Genomic DNA, 24,396 nt, shown 5'->3' with positions numbered 1-24,396 from the left:
AGACACCACCTCCTTAGGAAAACCCACTCTGGTAAAAATACCAATGAGTGCTTTGGCTACTGTAGGGGCAGTAGTCGACCTAAGGGGAATTGCTTCAGGGTATCTAGTAGCATGATCCACTACTACTAGTATGTATAGGTTCCCTGAGGCTGTGGGAGGTTCAAGTGGACCCACTATGTCCACACCCACTCTTTCAAAGGGGACCCCCACCACTGGAAGGGGAATGAGGGGGGCCTTTGGGTGCCCACCTGTCTTACCACTGGCTTGACAGGTGGCACAGGAGACACAAAACTCCTTGACCTTCTGGGACATGTTGGGCCAATAGAAGTGGTTGACTAGTCTCTCCCACGTCTTGGTCTGTCCCAAATGCCCAGCAAGAGGAATATCATGGGCTAAGGTTAGAATGAACTCCCTAAACTCCGGAGGCACTACCACTCTCCTAGTGGCACCAGGTTTGGGATCTCTTGCCTCAGTGTAAAGGAGTCCATCTTCCCAATAGACCCTATGTGTTCCTGTTTTCTTTCCATTGGACTCTTCAGCAGCTTGCTGCCTAAGGCCTTCAAGAGAGGGACAGGTTTCTTGCCCCTTACACAACTGCTTCCTTTGAGGGTCCCCCTGGGCCTAGGAGCTCAACCTGATAAGGTTCTAACTCCAGAGGCTCAGTTCCCTCAGAGGACAGAACTTCTTCCTGAGAAGAGAGGTTCTCTTTTTCTTGTTGTGTTGCAACTGGTTCCCCAGTTGTCTTTCCTTTTCTCTTGGTAGGTTGGGCCCTTTTTCCAGGCTCCAACCCCACTTTTTCACCCTGAGCCTTGCACTGTGCCCTTGTCTTGACACACACCAGTTCAGGGATACCCAGCATGGCTGCATGGGTTTTCAGTTCTACCTCAGCCCATGCTGAGGACTCCAGGTCATTTTCAAGCAAACAGTCTACAGGGATATTTGAGGAGACCACCACCTGTTTCAGGCCATTGACCCCTCCCCACTCTAAAGTTACCATAGCCATGGGATGTACTTTAGTCTGATTGTCAGCATTGGTGACTGGATAAGTTTGCCCAGCCAGGTATTGACAAGGGGAAACCAGTTTCTCTGTCACCATGGTGACACTGGCACCTGTATCCCTCAGGCCTTTTACACTTGTCCCATTAATTAAGAGTTGCTGCCTGTATTTTTGCATGTTAGGGGGCCAGGCAGCCAGTGTGGCTAAATCCACCCCACCCTCAGAGACTAATGTAGCTTCAGTGTGACACCTGATTTGCTCTGGGCACACTGTTGATCCCACTTGGAGACTAGCCATTCCAGTGTTAGCTGGAATAGAGTTAGAAGTGGAACCTTTCTTGGGACAGGCCTTGTCTCCAGTTTGGTGTCCAGGCTGATTACAGCTACGACACCAGGCCTTTTTGGGATCAAAGTTTTTACCCTTGTACCCAAAATTGGATTGTGAAGAAGCTCTGGGCCCACCCTCCTGTGCAGGTTTTTTGGGGCCAGTAGAAGACTCGTTACTATTTTTCCCTTTGGATGTCTCAACACTCTTCCCCTGGGGAGGCTTTGTGACCCCTTTCTTTTGGTCACCCCCTGTGGAAGTCTTGGTCACCCTAGTCTTGACCCAATGGTCCGTCTTCTTTCCCAATTCTTGGGGAGAAATTGGTCCTAGGTCTACCAGATGCTGATGCAGTTTATCATTTGAACAATTACTTAACAGGTGTTCTTTCACAAATAAATTGTACAGCCCATCATAATCATTTACACCACTGCCTTGAATCCAACCATCCAGTGTTTTCACTGAGTAGTCAACAAAATCAACCCAGGTCTGGCTCGAGGATTTTTGAGCCCCCCTGAACCTAATTCTATACTCCTCAGTGGAGAATCCAAAGCCCTCAATCAGGATAGCCTTCATGAGGTCATAGGATTCTGCATCTTTTCCAGAGAGTGTGAGGAGTCCATCCCTACACTTTCCAGTGAACATTTCCCAAAGGAGAGCACCACAGTGAGATCTGTTTACTTTTCTGGTTGCACAAGCCCTTTCAAAAGCTGTGAACCATTTGGTGATGTCATCACCATCTTCATATTTAGTTACAATCCCTTTAGGGATTTTCAACATGTCAGGAGAATCTCTGACCCTATTTATGTTGCTGCCACCATGGATGGGACCAAAACCCATCTCTTGTCTTTCCCTTTCTATGGCTAGGAGCTGTCTCTCCAAAGCCAATCTTTTGGCCATCCTGGCTAGCAGGAGTTCATCTTCACTGAGGCTATCCTCAGTGACTCCAGAGGTGCTGGACCCTCCTGTGAGGGAAACAGCATCTCAGACTATCCCAGTTGGAGACAGGGCTTGAGGGGCCCTTTTCTCCCTAACTAGGACTGGAGGGTGGGACTTCCTCCACATCACTAGTTTCTTCCTCTAGGAGGTCATCCTCAGAGGGGTTGTCTTTGGCAAACTCTGCCAACAGCTCCTGGAGCTGTAGTTTGGTAGGGTTTAAACCAGCTTTACTATGTTTTAATTTGCAGAGAGACCTTAACTCCCTCATCCTAAGATGGAGGTAAGGGGTGAAGTCGAGTTCCATCACATTCTCTTCTGCATTAGACATTATGGGGGTCATTACAACCCTGGCGGACGGTGTTAAAGCGGCGGTAAGACCGCCAACAGGCTGGCGGTCTTTTTTTTTGTATTATGACCATGGCGGTTACCGCCATGGTCATCCGCCGCATCTCCATTCCGCCCGGCAGGAAGCACTATCAGTGCCAGGGAATTCCTTCCCTGGCACTGATAGGGGTCTCCTCCACCCTCCACCCCCACCCCGACTCCCTCCCCTACACCCCCCACCACCCCTGCCACCCCCCAAAGGTGGCAGGGCCCCATCCCCACCCCGACCCCCAATATCACATAACTCACACACACACGACACGCACGCAGGCACCACCAACATACACACGCACGCACACACACCGACATACATGCCTACAGCCACACACCCAGTCAGACACGCACACCCATATACAGACATACACGCACACATCCATATAGACATACATACACGCACTCATTCCCAAAACACGCAACACACCGCAAGCGTACACGCACTCACACACCCCCTCTACATACACAGACGCACACCCCCATGCACCCACACAACACACAACACCCCCATCCCCCTCCCCTAATGGACGATCGACTTACCTGTTCCGTCGATCCTCCGGGAGGGGACGGGAGACATGGGGGCTGCTCCGCCGACACCACACCGCCAACAGAACACCGCCACGGCGAATCACAGGACGTGATTCGATGGGCGGTGTTCTGTTGGCGTGGCGGTGGAGGTGGAGCAACCTCCACTTCCCCGCCGCACGCCAGTATGGCTGTTGGCGGCTCTCTGTCAGAAAAAGGACGGAGAGCAGCCAACAGTCATAATACACCGAGCGGCAAACCACCACTACTGGCGGTCTTCAGCACGGCGGTCCTGTTAAAAGACCGCCGAGGTTGTAATGACCCCCTATGTTTCTAAAAGTTGGAATACTTTTTAAGAATCTAAAACTATCTCTAGAACTTTATTCAAACTTTCACAAAAAGTTTAAACTCTAAAAGAAATGCTAACAGGGACTAACACAAGGCCCTAACAGGACTTTTAAAAATTTTGAAAAATAGCTCAAATTTCAAAAATCAGTTTCTAATGACAATTTGTGGAATTTAGTCGTGTGATCAGGTATTGGCTGAGTAGTCCAGCAAATGCAAAGTCTTGTACCCCACCGCTGATCCACCAATGTAGGAAGTTGGCTCTGTATGCACTATTTCAAAGTAAGGAATAGTATGCACAGAGTCCAAGGGTTCCCCTTAGAGGTAAGATAGTGGCAAAAAGAGATAATTCCAATTCTCTATTTTGTGGTAGTGTGGTCGAGCAGTAGGCTTATCAGAGGGTAGTGTTAAGCATTTGTTGTACACACACAGGCAATAAATGAGGAACACACACTCAGAGACAATTCCAGGCCAATAGGTTTTTGTGTAGAAAAATATCTGTTCTTAGTTTATTTTAAGAACCACAGGTTCAGGATTTACATGTAATACTTCAAATGAAAGGTATTGAAGGTAGGTACTTTAGGAACTTTGAATTAGCAAAATAGCATATATAGTTTTCACATAAATCACATATAGCTATTTTAAAAGTAGACACAGTGCAATTTTCAACAGTTCCTGGGGGGAGTAAGGGTTTGTTAATTTTTGCAGGTAAGTAAACCACCTACGGGGTTCAAGTTTGGGTCCAAGGTAGCCCACAGTAGGGGGTTCAGAGCAACCACAAAGTCACCACACCAGCAGCTCAGGGCCGGTCAAGTGCAGAGGTCAAAGTGGTGCCCAAAACGCATAGGCCTCAATGGAGAAGGGGGTGCCCCGGTTCCAGTCTGCCAGCAGGTAAGTACCCGCGTCTTCGGAGGGCAGACCAGGGGGGGTTTTGTAGGGTACTGGGGGGGACACAAGTCAGCACAGAAAGTATACCCTCAGCGGCACGGGGGCGGCCGGGTGCAGTGTGCAAACAAGCGTCGCGTTCGCAATAGGAATCAATGGGAGACCAAGGGGTCTCTTCAGCGATGCAGGCAGGCAAGGGGGGGGCTCCTCGGGGTAGCCACCACCTGGGCAAGGGAGAGGGCCACCTGGGGGTCGCTCCTGCACTGGAGGTCGGATCCTTCAGGTCCTGGGGGCTGCGGTGCAGTGTCCCTACCAGGCGTCAGGTTCTTAGAAGCAGGCAGTCGCGGTCAGGGGGAGTCTCGGGATTCCCTCTGCAGGCGTCGCTGTGGGGGCTCAGGGGGTCAACTCTGCCTACTCACGGTCTCGCAGTCACCGGGGAGTCCTCCCTGAAGTGATTGTTCTCCACAAGTCGAGCCGGGGGCGTCGGGTGCAGAGTGCCAAGTCTCACGCTTCCGGCGGGAAACACGAGTTGTTTCAAAGTTGCTTCTTTGTTGCAAAGTTGCAGTCTTTGGTGAACAGAGCCGCTGTCCTCGGGAGTTCTTGGGCCTCCTAGATGCAGGGCAGTCCTCTGAGGCTTCAGAGGTCCCTGGTCCCTGTGGAAAGCGTCCTTGGAGCAGTGTCTTTAGAAGTGGGGAGACAGACGGGTAGAGCTGGGGTCAAAGCAGTTGGTGTCTCCGTCTTCTCTGCAGGGTTTTTCAGCTTAGCAGTCCTCTTCTTCTTAGGTTGCAGGAATCTGAGTTCCTAGGTTCTGGGGAGCCCCTAAATACTGACTTTAGGGGTGTGTTTAGGTCTGGGGGGTTAGTAGCCAATGGCTACTAGCCCTGAGGGTGGCTACACCCTCTTTGTGCCTCCTCCCTGAGGGGAGGGGGGCACATCCCTAATCCTATTGGGGGAATCCTCCATCTGCAAGATGGAGGATTTCTAAAAGTTAGAGTTACCTCAGCTCAGGACACCTTAGGGGCTGTCTTGACTGGCCAGTGACTCCTCCTTGTTTTTATCATTATCTCCTCCGGCCTTGCCGCCAAAAGTGGGGCCATGGCCGGAGGGGGCGGGCAACTCCACTAGCTGGAGTGCCCTGGGGTGCTGTAACAAAGGGGGTGAGCCTTTGAGGCTCACCGCCAGGTGTTACAGTTCCTGCAGGGGGAGGTGATAAGCATCTCCACCCAGTACAGGCTTTGTTACCAGCCACAGAGTGACAAAGGCACTCTCCCCATGTGGCCAGCAACATGTCTGGAGTGTGGCAGGCTGCTAAAACCAGTCAGCCTACACGGGTAGTCGGTTAAGGTTTCAGGGGGCACCTCTAAGGTGCCCTCTGGGGTGTATGTTACAATAAAATGTACACTGGCATCAGTGTGCATTTATTGTGCTGAGAAGTTTGATACCAAACTTCACAGTTTTCAGTGTAGCCATTATGGTGCTGTGGAGTTTGTGCATGACAGACTCCCAGACCATATACTCTTATGGCTACCCTCCACTTACAATGTCTAAGGTTTTGCTTAGACACTGTAGGGGCATAGTGCTCATGCACTTATGCCCTCACCTGTGGTATAGTGCACCCTGCCTTAGGGCTGTAAGGCCTGCTAGAGGGGTGACTTATCTATACTGCATAGGCAGTGTGAGGTTGGCATGGCACCCTGAGGGGAGTGCCATGTTGACTTAGTCCTTTTATCCCCACTAGCACACACAAGCTGGCAAGCAGTGTGTCTGTGCTGAGTGAGAGGTCCCCAGGGTGGCATAAGACATGCTGCAGCCCTTAGAGACCTTCCCTGGCATCAGGGCCCTTGGTACCAGGGGTACCAGCTACAAGGGACTTACCTGGATGCCAGGGTGTGCCAATTGTGGAAACAAAAGTACAGGTTAGGGAAAGAACACTGGTGCTGGGGCCTGGTTAGCAGGCCTCAGCACACTTTGAAATCAAAACTTAGCATCAGCAAAGGCAAAAAGTCAGGGGGTAACCATGCCAAGGAGGCATTTCCTTACAATGTGTAAAACTGACGCAGGGCTTTTCTCATTGGGGGCCTTCTGTCATTGCTGGAGTAGCCTCATTTTTTTATGTTCGTCCAGCAATGTGTGAGTTTAGCACCACAGATGCATCAGAATTTCTGAGGCATCTGTGAAAACGTGCGCCATAGACCTCTGTATTGTAAATACAGCGCATCCATGGCGTCATTAGGGGGGTTGTAGGGTAGCACAAGAAATCTGATGCATCGGATACATCAGATTCATGTAAATAAGGCCCTGGGTCCTTTATGACTTGGTCTAATCTAGTAACCTCACCCATTAGAAAATTGGAGGTACAGGAAGATAATGTGATCTGCTCGGAATCACACATTTTAATCCATGAAGTGTTAGAGCACTGACCAACCAGTACATAACATTCCTTGCCAGGTAAGTTATTAAGGGCTGGCCTATATCCAGCATGGGCATCATGTAGTAATGTAAATTCTTGGATAACTCTTCTGGCCCACGTTAATACCAATACCATAACATTCAGCGTGTGCATCATATCTCTGTCATTCTGCTTGACCCTCTTACAGTCACATAAGACAGAAATCCTATGAGTCACGTCCATCACCCAGTACTGGACCAGTCCACAGCACCTATTACCTACTGAACTGGATTCAAATAACTGAAGAGGTCTGCCACGTACCACTGGCCACTGAAGGACTCTATTTTAGTCCACCACTGCAGGTCCCAACAAACTACTAGGACCCCTTCTTGACATCTCAAAAGCACATTCATACTAAGGAAGATTGTAACAAAGTCCACCCCAGAAGATCTGTTCATCACCTCTCCCCCAACCTATGGCTGCTCAGGTCCATAAACAGACAAAAATCTTAGAATGGACATCCCATTGTGGTGACCAGTTTAGTGGGCTACGATCAAAAGAAATAACAAAAAGTAACCTGTGGAGCTGCTGAAAGATGGCAACTTCCTGGAAAATGTGAAAACCATAAACTGCATGCCTGTCTCTCACACTTCTTTATCCATTACCCTGCTAAATGCTGCGTCTCTGTGGTATTCATATATGATATGCAAACACTTCCCACCTTGGATAAAGCATCAATCAGATACCCTTCAAGGAGTAAGCATACTACCCATGCAAGCAAGTACTCTAGTGCCAAGCGTAGGGTAGTGGGCTCTATATAAATGTTGCAGTTCAAAAAGTAAAAGAATAATACATTACTTATATATCCTAGGTTGCCCAGCACACATTTGCATTCTTCTGTCCCCTTGTGGTCTGATAAGGACATTGCAGTATCACTGTGGGAACATTAGTCTGTGACATCGGAAATTCGGCCGTGGTGTTGTTCATTTCTTTTGTTTATTTCGGTTAATAGCCGTAAAACCAAAGAAAATACAATCATACAACCAGCATGTAAACATCTCCAAGCATCATAGCAAATGTAATGTGAATTTACAATCCATCATATTCCATTTTTCTTCATAATAGAATCAGATTAAAAAAACATCCAGTGTGAGCAAACAGCTACACCTGGTCAGTGTATCCAAGTGAAGATTCCTCATGCTCACTCTTCATACTCTATTTATTTAAAATGTCATTCATCATAAACTGTTTAGTCAGATGTCAATAACGAAAAACAAAAGCACCACTATAATACTATATCGTACTCCTGTAAAAGTGGAACAAATACATCCTTCCTGAGCTGCTTGCCCCCGACAGGCGTAAGTTCAAACACAGTCCTGTACTCATACAATTTTTCTCTAGAAAAGCACAATGTGTAATGATGGCTCTCTTCTATCAATGGTAGAGAAAGGAATGAGCTCAGTGAATTGAGGTCATTTTGCTGGTTGAAAAAAACCTCTCAGATGTAAACCCTTCTTTTGGAAAATTAGCATCCCTGCTAGGAAGGATACAGGAGGTATAAAACCAGTTTTCGAATTTTGACTCATACAAGTGATCTTATTTATAGACCTCAACCATGGCAATGTTTTCCAAATGAATAGCATGAAGCTGTCTCATTAGTTCAAAAGTCAAATTAGACTCATGCTTCTGTCATATTATAACAGATATACCATAGATGTAAAACCATTAATGCACTCAGACAAGAGTCTGGTGTGCAGTCCAATCACATGCAGAATGTTGGATCCCAAATCTCTGTCAAAGAATTTATGTTTTATTAGTAAAATCCACTTGCCTTGGAAAATCTTGGCCACATAACAGGTCTTTGCTATTGGCCAGACCAAGCAGTTTCAATGCAGCTTCCACATAGTTACCTATTTGTACCCAAACCTGAGTCCTGATACAGCTCCTGTGACACCTTGGGCTATTTGCAGAATTAGATAGTGATTTTGTGAAACAAATCCCTAAATAATCATAATAACTTTCTCAATCAGACATGATACAATATATGTGGTTTTTTTTAACAATATTTTGTTGCCCAGCTTCCATAGCTTCAAATTTAGATAAGGTTATCTGCAGATTCTTTCCCATCATACATTTGTCATAATAGCTTCTAAGTGCATTTTCTGTTCTGGCTGGCAAGACCGCATCATCTGCATATAACAATATGCAGATCTTTATTCTACCAACCATTGGCGCATCCTCCTCCTCTGCACAGACAAAGGGGTTGATGGTATTACTATATGAAACGAGTAGAATAGAGCCTGCACACAAATTGGCGCGCGCCTCTATCTAAAACCCATCGTCTTTACCCCATGTCCTACTCTGACTGTAATATGAAAAATGAGGCACACGTCTTTTATTGTTTTATGTTTGTGATGTAGTTTTCTTTATTAATTCCTTCCGCTCCAACGCCAGCCCAACCAACAAGTTTTTCGTCAGCGATGTTACCCAATGACTTCTTCAAGACTCAATAATAATCCACTCAGAAAATCTCTTGTTGTGTTTGCTGGATTTCTGTTATATCCTTCAGTCGAATTCTCAAGTGTATTTCTGTGCATCAATATCCACCATGCTAATGGCGATCAGCCTTGCCCATATACCTTGCTCATAGGCAATAAGTGAAAACACACGCTCAGTGACTTAACTCCAGACCAATAGGTTTTTATATAGAAAAATATTCTTTCTTAATTTATTTCTAGAACCACAAGATTAATTTAGCAAGTAAGTACATTAAATGGAAGGTACTTTGCATAGTAATACTTAGAACTTTGAATGGAATCAACAACGTACACATTTTTCCTTAAAATGCCAAAAAGCTATTTTAAAAGTGGACACTGCAATTTTCAACAGTTCCTTGGGTAGGTAAGTAAAGTACAGTTTTTGAAGTAAGTAGCAAACTATGGGTTCATTTCTGGGGCATAGGTAGCCCACTGTTGGGGGTTCAAGATAACTCCAAACTCCCAGCACCAGCAACACAGGGCCAGTTAGGTGCAGAGGTCAAACAGGAGCTAAAATACCATGGGCGCCTATGGAGACAGGAGGTACTCCGTTTCCGGTCTGCTTGCAGGTAAGTACCCGCATTGTCGGAGGGCAGACCAGGGGGGTTTAGAGGAGCACTGGAGGAGCCCCAAGTAGGCACCAAACACGCACGCTCAGCAGCACTGGGGTGGCCGGGTGCAGGGTGCAAACAGAGCGTCAGGTTCCCAATGGAACTTAATGGGCGGACCCGGAGGTCACTTAGGCTCTGCAGGCAAGGCACAGGGGGGACTTCTCGGGCAAGCCACTGACTGGGCAGGGAGGAGGGCTGCCTGCTGGTCACTTCTGCACTGGTGGTCGGTTTCTCTCGAGTCTGGGGGCTGCGGGTGCAGTGCTTCTCCAGGCATTGAATATCTTCGTCCTGGGCAGTCGCAGTCAGTCCTCAGGATTCCCTCAGCAGGCGTCGTCGTGGAGGGGTGGAGAGGTCAGCCCAGGGTGGACACTTGGGCCCTCATTCTGACCTTGGCGGTCTTTTCACAAGACCGCCGAGTTACCGCCGCGGTGAAGACCGCCGACCGCGGCGGTATGCCGCTGTGCGCATTCTGACCGCTGGGAGCGTTCCGCCGGAAAACCGCCAGCAGCCACACTGGCGGTCGGCGGGAAAGTGGAGACTGGTCAACCTCCACCGCCACGCCAGCAGAACACCGCCCACAGAATTACGACCCACATTTCTGTGTGGCGGTCTTCTGTTGGCGGTCTTCTGTTGGCGGTCACCTCCCCATGGCTCCTGTCACCTCCCGGAGGACCAACGCACAAGGTAAGTTGATCGTCCGTGAGGGGAGGGGGTGGGGGGGGTGTTGTGTGATGTGTGCGTGCATGGGGGTGTGCGTGTGAGTGTGTAGAGGGGGTGTGTGAGTGCGTGCATGCGGGCGGGGAGTGCTGCTGTGCCTATGGGCAATGTGTTTAGTTCGGCGGGTGCGCATGTCGGCATGTATGTGTGCGGGTATGTGTCCCCGTTGTGTATGTGTGTGTGTAGGGGGTGTGTATATGTGCATGTTGGGGGTGTGTGCATGTCGGGGTGCGTGTATGTGCATGTCGGGGTGGGGGTGGGGAGGGGGTTCGTACCACCTCTGGGGGGTGGCAGGGGGGTGGAGGGTGGGGGGGAGGACTCGGGGGGGCACTGGGGGGTGGGGGAGACCCCTATCAGTGCCAGGGAAGGAATTCCCTGGCCCCGATAGTGCCTACCGCCATGGTTCGCATGGCGGTTCCCGAACGCCAGAAACCGCGGCGGTAAGCAGGGTCATGATACCGTTGGCGGTCTTGGGTCGACCGCCGGACCGGAGTGCGCAGACTCCAGCCCGTCGGTCATGACCGCCGTGGCTGTCGGAGTGGGGAAGTGGCGGTCGGTCGCGGCGGTGACCGCCGCGGTCAGAATGGCATTTTTAATACCGCCGGTCTGTTCGCGGTCCGACCGCCGCCTCTCCGCCGACCGCCAAGGTCAGAATGAGGGCATTGGTCAAAATCGCCTTGGGGTCCTCTCTGGCTGGTTGGTTCCTCAGGACACGGTCCAGGGGCATGGGGTGCAGAGTAGTTTAGATTCACGCTTCTGGAGTGAGGTGAGGGTCCCTTTACAGATGTTTTCTTTGTCTTCTTGTTGGACAGGCCCCCTGTCCATGGGAGTTTCTTGGTCCTCAGTGAGGCAGGCAGTCCACTGGAGGCTTTTCAGGGGTCGCTGGTCCTGCAGAACAAGTTGCTTCTACTTTTGCTGCTTTTTAAAGCAGGAGACGGGCCGGTTGGGCTGGGGCCGAGTCAGTTGTTGTCTCCTTCTCTTCTCTGCAGGAATTTCAGCTCAGCAGACCTTCTTCTTTCTCGAGGTCATCAGGAATCTGAAGAGCTGGGTTCAGGGTCGCCCCTAAACACTAAATTTAGGGCTGTGTTAGGGTCAGGAGGCAGTAGCCAATGGCTACTGTCTCTGAGGGTGGCTACACCCTCCTTGTGCCCACTCCCTCTGGGGAGGAGGGCACATCCCTATCCTTATTGGTCCTAATCCTCCAAAGCAAGATGGAGGATTTCTCAAGGAGGGGGACAGTTCAGCTCTGGACACCTTAGGGGTGGTCCTGACTGAGGGGGTGACTCCTTGTTTTTCTCATTATCCCTCTGGACTTGCCACTAAAAGTGGGGACTCGTCCGGGGGGGCGAGCATCCCCGCTGGCTGGCATGCCCTGGGGCACTGGGGTCACTGTAACAGCAGCCCTGAGCCTTTGAGGCTCACCGCCAGGTGTTACAATTCCTACAGGGGGAGGTGTGAAGCACCTCCACCCAGGATAGGCTTTGCTTCTGACCACGGAGTGCACAAAGGCACTCACCCCATGTGGTCAGAAACTCATCTGAAAGTGGTAGGCTGGCATAGACCGGTCAGCCTTACACTAGCAGTTGGGTCAGAAACTCATCTGAAAGTGGCAAGCTGGCATAGACCGGTCAGCCTTACACTAGCAGTTGGGCTAACACATACAGGGGACATCTCTAGAATGCCCTCTGTGTGCATTTTTCAATAAATCCCACACTGGCATCAGTGTGGGTTTATTGTGCTGAGAAGTTTGATACCAAACTGGTTAGCAGGGTTCCAGCACACTTTCAGTCAAAGTTGGCATCAACACTAGGCAAAAAAGTGTGGCGGGGTAGGGTAACCATGCCAACAGTGGCATTTTCCTACAGTAGGAAATAGTTTATCAAGCCATGACTTCATTAATTATTTTAATTGTTTTAAAAGTAATTACTGCTTAGAACACAAACACACCATACTCTGATGTGATATCATCAGAATGTTGCAAACACCACCTCCACCAAGCTTTGTACCCTCTATAGGGTTGCCTGAAACACCAAGAGACGAGTAAGGAGATCATCGGGAGACCTCCCATGCCCATAAAGAAGCAAGATAGCTTCATTGTTTGGGATAAGAATGTTAATGAATTGCTCGCATGTTACCAGAACCAGGAGGTGAACGGAATGGTGAAAATGTGAGCTCATGTAAGAAGAGTAGCAGACAACGAGAAACACAGTTCAGATCTATATTTAATATAATTTTACAAAGATACAATATTTCTCCAGGGCTCAAGGTGGAAATTAATGACAGGCCTATTCACCTGCGGTGAGTGCCTGACTGCATGTGAAACTGATAACCTGACTTATTTTTGACTCTGGTGTCATGCTAACCTAGAATGTGAACAGAGGCCCAGACCTCTTCCTCACAATGCAAGGTCCAGAACCTGTCCCGTGACGTGGAGGGGTGCACCAAATGTGCTCTCATAGTAGACAGTGGACTACTGCCTCTGTCCTGGGTAACGTGCATAAAGCAGTGGTGGCAGAATACAATGTTAAGTGAATCTTTAGGGTGACCAGACCTTTTTATATGGGTTAGTGAGAAAGAGGCATACCAACACCGTTTGTGTAAAATTCTGCGGTTATGTGAAACCCAGCACCTTGCACTGACATCCTGTACACATGTGGAGTGTGTATGCATGTACTGTGAGCACGACAGACATGTATGGTAGCTGGGCTCTGTGCATGTATGAGACTGAGTACTGAAGGTAGTGAAATCAATTCTGGATGTCCCGGACTGTAGCATGGCACAAGACAGAGAGTGAGGATAGCTACTCCAGACATTTGGAAGTGTACTGCCCACATTCCTGTGGTTCAAGGGTGGAGACTCAGGCACTGAAATGAGGAGGATGGAGACAGAGCTATCTTTACAAATTCCAAAAAGTCAGAGGGCTGCTGGCTAGTTCTTCCTGAGCACCACCATTTGGGAGATGGTAGGGTGAGGGGCGCGACTACAGTTGCTCAAAGTGAGTAATTTTCGAGGCCACACCTGCCATCTTTCTCTTTTTTCCTCAAAATATTTTTATTAGTTTTTTAGAATTAAAGCCTCCTAACTTTCAATAATACTATACATTTCTTTTTTATTATTCTTAATCCCTCTTCCTGATCAAATTAAACACTATTCCCAACAAAGATGTGTGGTGACCTCCCTATACCTATAAACACAAGGGCTACAACATAGATTATTTTAACAGTAATTAAATACATATAGCTCAGCCATGTTTCTAAACTACAATTTCCACAGATTCTGAAAATATTTTTTGTAAATAAAATAGTGACAGAGGTAAAAACAAATGACACCTTCCACCATTTTTCCCCAAGTGTGAGGAGACTCCTGAAGAAACTACGGCGGTGACTGAACAACCCATGCTGCTGCTTCACCAAAGTGCCACCTATACTCAAAATAGAGTAAGCACAGTTTTTAAACAAGCATTTACAATGCAGTGGGTTTCACGTTTGCTCGAGTTAGAGCTATTAGCGTTGTAAATTTCTAAATGGAACTTTATTGCCACACAAACTGAAAATAAAAAGTAAAACAGTTGGCATAAGTGAGCCGATTCAAAGTGTCGCCATGAGACAAAAGGAAAAAGAAGTTTGTTTGCAGTCAAAGTTATCAGCAATAGTGCAATTATCCATGTAACAGGGTCGATGGCCAAGGCGGTAACAAAACCTCCCTAAGGAGGGACAAATGTAAAGCAGTTACCAATGAAAACAGAGGATTTTTGAAAGGCAAGCCCCTGAATGAGTGATCGTGATGGGCGTGCAGTGGCGTGGGTAAAAGCCCAGATACATTCCAACAATTCAGAAAAGCAGCGCTTGCGCGCTGCTATGCTCAACTTAAAAATAGAAGCAATCAAAATAAGTTTGTGTGCAAGAGAAATAGGCACTACAAAAAAGTTTTCTTTTTTAAAGAGGCTACCTGCTACTGGTAGTAATTTAGAAGCTGTGGCCTACAAAAAGAAACATTTCAGGGACGAAAAACAATGATGACTTCTTTTCCAACCTCTTTCTACACTTTCAAAAGTAAAATGAACACTAAGGTTAGTATGTACCCGATAGTTTTTAAAATTAAAACAATTTATTTAACCCTGCACTAATGACCTTTAAATCACAGGCATTTTATTAAATAATAAAAAAACATTTTTTTTATTTCTAAGAAATCTTTTATTTATCGCGTAATGGGCAGAGATGTTGGTAAAAATTTCTGGCTCCTTGCAACTGCTTCTGTGCAGGGACAAGCATTTATCTGCTGTGTGACCCCCAAAGGAATATTACTGGCACTCCTAAACTTTCCCTGCTGTCCATTAGAGCAGAGTGGAAACTGAAAGGGAAATCTACATGTGACCCCACAGTCACATGGTAGCAGGTTTGCTCCCCAAACTGGTGCCATGGGGAGCACTCCAAATGAACAGAGGGCCCCCTTAAGCACAACCTACAGAAACAAGTGAGCAAGCTGAGCCACAGTTTCAGTGGTGAGTCTGGAAGTCCGAGACGGGTTAAGTGCGATCCTTGAGGCCATTGCCTTCACCCACCAGAGATCTGCTGGTAAAAAAGATTGACTCGGGAAAGGTTGACTTGAGCCTATCAGAGATGACCACAGAAAAATGGTGGAACACGTGTATGACAATGACTTTAACAGAGCTGGAGCTGGAGCTGGAGCTGGCCACAGAGGAACGTCAGACACAGACGAAGGACCTGACCAGAATGAGTATCATGTTTTAGAATATAGGGCAGAAAACACAGAGGGCAGGTGCAGGATGAATAATATAAGAATGGCTGACCTGCCTGAAAAAAATGTAATGACTATATAATATCTTCTACCTCAATATGAGTAACTGTGTGTCACCTGAAGGACTAACAGTTCTTTCTATTGGAAAGAGCCCAAAGGGTTCGAGCCCATCTGCCACTTTCAGGGGCAGCGCCAAGACCAGTGGTATTGCTGCAATGTAGAGAGACTGGTACTGCATATTGCAACAAGCATGCCCAAAAGGCCATTTAATAGTAGAGAAATGTAAAGTGGCTGCTGTCCTACACCAAAAAGTGTCTTCTTGTTTTTATAAGCAAAAAAGGACACATGAAATGGCGATCGAGTATGATAACTTGATGACACCTACTTTTCTTTAAATCCTGATAATGTTTGGAATGGGCCAAACATTGCTTAGGAGTTGGTGCTTCCCACTCAAAAGACAGACCTAGAATGTGAAGATATAAAAGGCAGCAGGAGAATAGAGCCCAGGCTGTCAAACCTATGCAACAAAAAGCTAGGCTGGAAAGAGACAGGGTGCCGGTGGCTGTGGCCACCCTCTGGGTAGGCTCTTGCTCAATCACCATCTAGGAATCATCAGAAAATGAAGCAAATACTGATACAGAGCCATTGAGTGGCACAGATAGCAACTTGAAGTTGCCCAAAATAAACGTGAAAGCAGCAGATGAACAATGGTCACCCAGTGGATTCTGGAACCGAAACAGATAACAAAGAGGTGGAGGCAAGATACCAAGGACTTTGGAATTGTTTTATACATATGAATCATCCGGTGGGAAGTGACCAGAGAAGTAGCTCTTTAAGGACCAGACCAACCCCTATTCAATTGTGCTGATCAACCGGTGGCCAGTAACTGGCAGGGGCAAGCACTATGTTGACTGCTTTATGCATGTTCAGGGGGCTTCTCCCCTTCAATCCGCGGTGGGACAGTTGGGGTACAGATTTAAAGTTGTGGTTATGAATTTAAAAGTGATCTTAATGAAGATTCAACAGCAGAGTGGTCAACTGGCACTGAATGCTGGGACGGGCAATGCAACATCACTGACATCTGTGGGGCACACAACCCTAATACGTGTCATCACTCCTTTTACTCGTGTCCTTGACCACCATGTGACACTGGACAAAATGTTTTGTTCCACTCCCTTCTCCCCCAACACACCAACATAATACACACTATTTGGCTAGAACCCTTTCCAACTATAACCCCCTTGATAGCGACACTGAAGTGGAATGTGATTAGAACTACTATCCTGAGCTGGAGACGGAAAACATACAAACTGGAAGGCCCACTATTTCAACACACTTTGGATCAGGCATACAGAATTATGTTACTGAGAATTAACCTAACAGAGTGGGAAGCTTTCAAAGCTGTCATACACTGGCATGGCACAACGACAGGAGAGATACGGCTGACATTGGCCTGGGAAATAACAAAACAGGTGCTGAAAGATATTGAGAAAAGATGGCTGGGTCTCCTAGCTCCCGAACTTCAAACCACTACAAAGAGCACTAGTTGCTCAGACAGAATGCTCGCTGGGGGATGAACTGACCCATCAGTGACATGGAACGGAAAAAGATACTAAAAAGTACCCCAAAACCTCCAGGAAGGCTAGATTCAAACTGATACAGTACTATTACCTACACAGAGTATACATCATCGCTAAAACGATTAATAGATTTTACCCCATTGTGGATGCTAAATGCCCCTGGTGTAGGGAAGAGAGCTCAAAAGTTTTACCGCATCGTATGGGATGCCCAACATTAGAGATTGTTGGACACAGGTGACTGATATGATCAATGCAATGGCAAATAGGACCATACAGAATGTGTCATAAGTGCACAGTCATCTCTGACAAGCCCACAGTGCACTATATGTGTTGCTATTCCTTTATCTTTCCAAAACAATTCCAGAAAAAACACTGCTGGGACTTTCAGAGCTAGGAAATGGTGGGCAGATAAGAAGCAACTTGACGTTTACACAATGGGGAATGCTTCTTGAATTTAGTACGTAATGTGGCCTCCCAATGACTGTGAAATTTGTAAAACGAAGGCAGGAAGAACATCTTATCCAGTGGAATAATTACGTTTTTTGTACATAAGCCACTAACTTTACATGGCAGTGTAATTGCTTTGCTGGCTGAGCATGTCCTCTTCTGATATTGTTTAATGTAAAATTGAATGAACAGATGAAATAAAAACAACCCTGGAAAATGATAGTAGGTTTGAATGGTAATGTGAATCATTACAAGTAAATAGTATGGGAATGAATATGTATTTGTATGGAAGCAAAGAACTCTAGAATAATATTGGTATAGTTTAAAAATTCAGGTGACAGTTGCACTGTCAAGCCAGACCTAAAATTCCATGTAGGGTAATGACTGCCTTCCTCCCATTTGTGCTACTGCCAGAGAAAGACAAACACCATACATTATCTAGTTATACGAGACACTTTTACAGAATTACAATACCACGTGTGTGCCCCTGAATGTTCCATCTTAGCCAGCAGGATAAATAAACAAAATGAGCACAGCTGTGTTGAGGGCTAACACTTTTTTTTGGAGGACTAGCACTTTTTTTGTAGAACCACACAGCGTCTGTCCAATCCAACACGTGAGAGGAGCCAAAGCCCCTCTCTAGTGATGCTCACATAATTGTCTGGCGACAGCTGCACTGCCAAGCCTGACCGTAAAAAGAATGCAGCAGAACTGTGTTTATTGCCATTGTTCCTGATATTGAAAGCCAGTAAGGTGAGAAGTAGATTTGCCAACCAATCCTTTACTTTGTCTAAGCGAGAAAAGTTGCTATGAACTGGAAGGTGGTAAAAGGCCCTTGCATCCATAATTGGCAGAAGGGCCTGGCTAAATGGGGAGAGTGAGAGTAGTTCACTGCAAAGGAAAGTGAAACAAAGGGGTGTGAACGATGGAAGTAACAAAAACATGGAACACCGTCATAGCGATGTCAAGAAGATTCCTAAAGCATGAATAGAGATAGGCTACAATTTCCGCATTGCCTCCTGTGGCGTCCCTCTGCCCCAAAGTGTCATAGGAATGATTTATACAAGAAGAGGATCTCCTCACAGGACTTACCTGCAACTGGACGAATCCTACTCTAGGTCACTCATTTGTCACAATATGTGTTTTGAATGCAACCATAAAATATTTTTTTAAATATAGCCTTATAGTCCACTGTCGGGGGCTACACCAGCCATTAAAGGTCCACTCCAGTGTTAAAAGGCTGAGTAAATATAACTATTAAAGACCTGAGAAAGTCATAGTAGACTTTGAATTGGGCAATAAGGCTAGGAGAACGTTCCGCTCCATACATGCAGAATGTCCTAATTAAAAAGTAACAAAGGCCTCTCAGAGCCTGAGGGGGTTGAAAGCCCTCCCTACCCTGCAGCTCCTAAGCCTTTGTTTCACTGCTCTTGCTGTGCTTGTTCAACAGATAACGGCCGCGCCCAGGACCATGCTGTTAGCTATTAAACATTCACAGCAATAGCTATGAAAGGGGGCTGAAGTCAGCCCCTGGTTCTCGTGGGCTTGGCTAAAGTCCTTTTCATCGTTCTGCCAAGCTAGAGAGACCCAGCAGCTAAGCAGCATTCTCCCGCCCTCCTTCAGAGCCTCCAGTGGCACTGTGCGCGATGGGAGGAGGGGAGAGGTAGGTGGAAAGCCTCCTGTGTGCCTGATGCACAGGCTCTGCCTTTCACCATCGCCAGCCCAATCTGTATATTTTTGAGAGGCAGAGACTGTGCATTAGGACCTTGTAATGATGAGAGTAGAGGGGCTATACTAGTTTATAGAGGCCACTACTTCTCCACTGTCTTCAAAGGATCGCTCAACATTCACATGTTCTATTATATCATATACAGTGGTTGTTCAAACATCAAGATTGGATGTACGAGTACTGACTACATTGAGGAGAAAGACCCGCAGGATTATGCTGTGTGATGATTGTAGCTTGTTTCCATCAGTGCTGGTTATGGTAGAATACGAAAACATGTTTACAAACAAAACAATGTTCAATAATACAGTAATCTTATGTCCTATTTATCTTGATTTGTGACAGCAAAACAGACAGCAAAAATAGTAGTCATGCAGCCAGCACAGTACATAATGGCAAAGAGGGGCAACAGACTTATTCCATAATGGTTGTGTTTATTGTAAGGAAAGAAGTACTGAACCCAGGGCTCACTGGAAGTGTGTGAACTATTTGTTTAGCCACTGCATGGGCAGAGTGGTTAATGTGGAAGGCTATATAGAAAGAACCTCAGAGAAGGACCACTCTGCCTCTGCTGTTGATCCACTGGTCAAAGAAACTTAATTCGGCAAGTAAAGGTATTAGCCAGTACTTCAAATGAGCCTTCTGGTTCAGTACTAAGGGCTTCATTTACTAGGAAGTGACGCATCGTGGTGCTAAAAGCCAGCTTGCTGTGCTGCGTCATTTTGAAAGTGCACAAATGGGTCATATTTACAGAAATACAACGCATTCCTGTACTTTCCTCTGTGCTAGCGTACAAACGCCTGTGTAGCCCCAATGCAGGCATCCTTGTGCCATGGTGCAAAGGTTCCTGCAATGCAGGGATGATTGTTTATGTTAAGAAAGGAACACCTTCCTGCATATAAACAATCATTAATGGCATTTTCCTCTTTCTATGTGTGCTGCAGAATGCAACGTACGTAGAAAGAGAACAAAACGCAGATAAATAATGTTTCTCCAGTATTGTGGTATCTTTCATAGATTCACATGCTTGAATCATTCCCCGTCGTCGAAGTGGGAGTCCCACGGTACATAGAAAGCAATAATTAAATAAAGAAAAAACGTCTTCTTTTTTTTTTTTCACTGTAGTCAATAGGAAAAAACACATTCAGTTTTGTAACTATCAGCCTCATTAGAAAAAGCCCAAATTTCAGCCAATCAGGCGAGACCACCCCTTTAGAATCCTCAGCACAGAGGCTCAGTCTCTCAGATTTTCTACCGCACGTCGTGTGTAAGGGAGTCTCCCTGAGCTCTGCTCAGTTTACTTTCTCTTCAAGAGATATTCTTCAACTTTCACTTTTGTTCTTACTGTAGTACTTCTTCCATCATGTCTACAGCAAGAAAAGGTTTGTTTAGACCTTGTGGGACCTGTGGAAAGTTAAGGCTTCATTGTGAGGACCCTCACAAAGAATGCATATACTGTCTCCATCCAGAGCATAAGGTCAAGGACTGTAAAATCTGCAGGACTTTTCCCAACGAGACTCTTAGAGACAGAGAAGCCAGACTCTTACTTTGGCTTCAGAAAAGAAATCCAGAGAAGCTCTTTCTGAGGAGGAGGGCAGCGACACATCAGTGGCCTCAAAGAAGAGGAAAAGGTCTGTGGAGAGCTTCTCCTCCAAGAGCAGTAAGTCAGCCAAGAAGCTGCATGCATTTAAGGACAAACCTGAGGAACACGCTTCAACATCCAGGGAACTTGGTGGTAAGGTTCGTTCAGAGCCATCTACACCTGCTTCCTCCTCTAAGAAGTTCAAAAGATCTTTGAGTTCCCTGCCACCGTCGACGTCCAGGAAATGCACACTGTCGATGACACCGTCGACAAGCGCATCGTCGACGGCAGGTCTTCCTTCATCGACGACAACTGCGACGGGCATGTTTATGGCTCCGTCGTCGCCAATGATTGTTACCTCGTCTCCACTGTCATCTACGACTATAACGTCGTGAGCTTAAAATACGGTCCATCACCTGCTCACACCTTGAAGATTACAAAGAAACCGTCAACTGATAAGAAGATGAAATCTCTATTGTCGACGCACTCGTCGAGGGGTAAATTCCGGGGCTCTTTGTCGACGATCCCACCGACGGAAGCAGCGATGGCGCGGCAATCCATTTTGCCCTCAGAGACGACTACTCCATCGACGACACACCCGTCGACGGCACCTCTGTCGACGGCAGCCCCGTCGACGGAAACTTCATCGACATTGGCACCGTCGACGGCAACTTCGTCGACGCTCGCATCACCGATAACGGCTCCACTGACGACGGCTCCATCGACGCCTACACCGTTGACGAGAACACCATCGATGAACGCACCGTCGACGACGACTCCGTCGACGGCTCAATTTCCTGATCCTATACCCAAGCATTTTGGAGCATCTCCTTACCTACCTCAGAGAATTCTACCAATAAAAAGCAAGTCTTCTCTCCTACTTCCATCCCATACATCACCTAGTAAAGTCACACCAGTACCTCCGCAACATCTCTTTGCTGACGAGGAGGAGGAGGATGATGTATATTCGGATGATGGTTTTTTCCCGGTGGCACGTAGCCCCTCAGAACTACGGATTAAATGTCAGGAGGAGGATGAAGAAGAAAGTGACCAGCTTTATTTAGATCAGCAGAGGCAGAGTCACCTGCAACCTCAAGAGCAGCAGGAGCAGACGGTCCAGATGCCTGTCTCTTTGATAGCTAACCTACAGCAAATGATGCAGGACTATTATTCTATATTTCCTCCACCTGGCTCCTCTACCCCGGTGCAACCTCATACGCCAATATCCACACCTGTTCGACCATCTGATTCTACAGAACCTATCCCAGGTCCTTCATCTGGACAGGATATTGATCCACCTTCGTCTGAGGATGAGCAGGAAGAAGGTGAAATTCAGGACACTGATTCAATCATTCCAGAATGGGATGAATATCAAATTCAAACACCATCTCCTTCTACGCCTCCACCAGTAGACTCTCCACTGCAGGATATTGGTGGTTTTCATAGTGTGATAGAAAGAGCTGCAAAAAGATTCCAACTGCCAATAACATCAAAGCAGTCAGACTGTTTTCTATATGACTTCAAGGAGGATACTAGGAAGTCAGTAAGAGCTATACCCATTGTTGACTTCATATGGGAAGAGGGCCTTAAGGTCATGCACACTCCATCCTCCATACCAGCAGTATTACCGAGACTTGAGAAAAAATATAAAGCACCGGATAATTCTCCAGCATGTTTGGTTAGTCACCCTAAACCAGACTCGGTCATATCACAGGCAGCTCAGAGAAGGTCCAGAAATCCATCTTCATCTTTGACTGCCCCCCCAGATAAAGAGGGTCGTCGGTTGGATTCGATTGGGAAAAAGTTCTCAACGATGGCGGCCACTACAGTTAGAGCAGCAAATTCCCTAGCAATCCTAGGAAGGTACGACCGCCATATGTGGTCTGATATGTCGCAGTTTATAGATCTGTTACCTGAAGATAGTAGAGCAGAAGCACGCAAGATTTTACAGGAGGGTGAGAAGATCTCGGCTGAGATAATAGACTGCGCCATGGACGTCTCGTCTACAGGTTTCCGCCAGCTAGCCGGAGCAGCCGTACTCAGACGTCAAGGGTGGCTGAAAGCTACATCGTTCAGACCAGAGGTACAATTAAAGATACTAGACATGCCATATGATGGTGAACTCTTGTTCGGCAAGCATGTAGATGATGCTTTGCAATCAATTAAAACAGACACTGAGACAGCCAGATCTCTGGCAGCATTACAATACAAAAGACAGCCCTTTCGGGGAGGGAGAGGAACCTTTTCTTATAGAGGCGGCGCACATCAGTACCGTCAATACTCCTCTTACCAGGGACAGTTTCGTTCCACCTTTGGCCAGCAACAACCACATTCCTTTCGACAACAGTCATCCACGCATTTCAGACAGCAAGCGAGAGGAAAGTCAACTTACAAAGCCAAAGAGGTAGCAAGAAAGCACTGACCTTCATCAGATGCCTGCATCCAACCCCTATATCAACACTCTAATAGGGGGCAGAATTTCCAAGTTCCTCCACCAGTGGTCCCAAATTACTTCAGACAAATGGGTGCTCGAAATTGTCAACCGAGGACATACACTAGAATTCAATCAGCCTCCCCCTCATGTACCACCAAGAGGTCCCCCGCCGGCCCATCTCAACAAACTTCTGGCACAGATTGCTATCTTAATGGAGAAGGGAGCAATAGAGATCGTACCAAAGTACCAGAGGGGAACAGGTTTTTACTCCCGCTTCTTCCTTATACGGAAAAAGACAGGAGACTGGAGACCTATTTTAGATCTTCATTCTCTCAACAAATACCTCAAGAAGCAATCTTTTTGCATGATCTCCCTTCAAGACGTCCTACGCCTACTCAACCGGGGGGATTTTATGACATCCTTAGATCTCCAGGACGCATATTTCCACATCCCCATTCACCCCAGTCATCGGAAATTCTTACGATTCAGGGTTGCAGGCACTCATTACCAGTTCAGAGTGTTGCCCTTTGGCCTCAGATCGGCCCCAAGAGTATTCACCAAGGTTTTGGCACCAGTTGCAGCCCACCTCAGGCAACTAGGGATACAGGTGTTCCCGTATTTAGACGACTGGCTAATAAAGGCACTAACAACGTCAAAAGCTGCCAGGGGCACAAAGACATGTCTATCTCTCTTCGGGACACTAGGCTTGACAGTCAATTACCCCAAGTCTCATCTAGATCCTTCCCAGAACATCACCTTTCTAGGAGCCGTCTTGGACACAGTCCAAGCAAGAGCCTTTGCTTCGCACGACAGACGAAAGAGACTTCAAGATCTAGCAACACGTCTCAGCAAAAGAAGGTCCGCTTCTGTTCGGACTTACAAGTCTTTTCTGGGGATGCTATTGTCTTGCATTCCATTGATAGAAAACTGTCGTCTGCACATGAGAACACTTCAACAGCAATTAGACAATCAATGGAAACAAACAGAAGGATCTTTCGACGATGTAGTTCGGATAACCCCATCAGCAAAACAAGCTCTCAAATGGTGGAAGGATACCCCCCTCATCTCGGAAGGTCTCTCATTCCTGAAGGACAAGCCAGTGCATATTATAACAACAGATGCATCCTTAGAGGGATGGGGCGCACATTTGCAAGATCTATCAGTGAGAGGGAAATGGTCCACTCAGGAGTCGACTCTTCACATAAACGTATTGGAGTTAAGAGCA

This window comes from Pleurodeles waltl, chromosome 6 (assembly GCF_031143425.1).
Source record: "Pleurodeles waltl isolate 20211129_DDA chromosome 6, aPleWal1.hap1.20221129, whole genome shotgun sequence".
NCBI classification, from domain to species: domain Eukaryota; kingdom Metazoa; phylum Chordata; class Amphibia; order Caudata; family Salamandridae; genus Pleurodeles; species Pleurodeles waltl.
The sequence above is the reverse complement of the archived record's forward strand: the minus strand, read 5'-3'. Positions refer to the sequence as shown.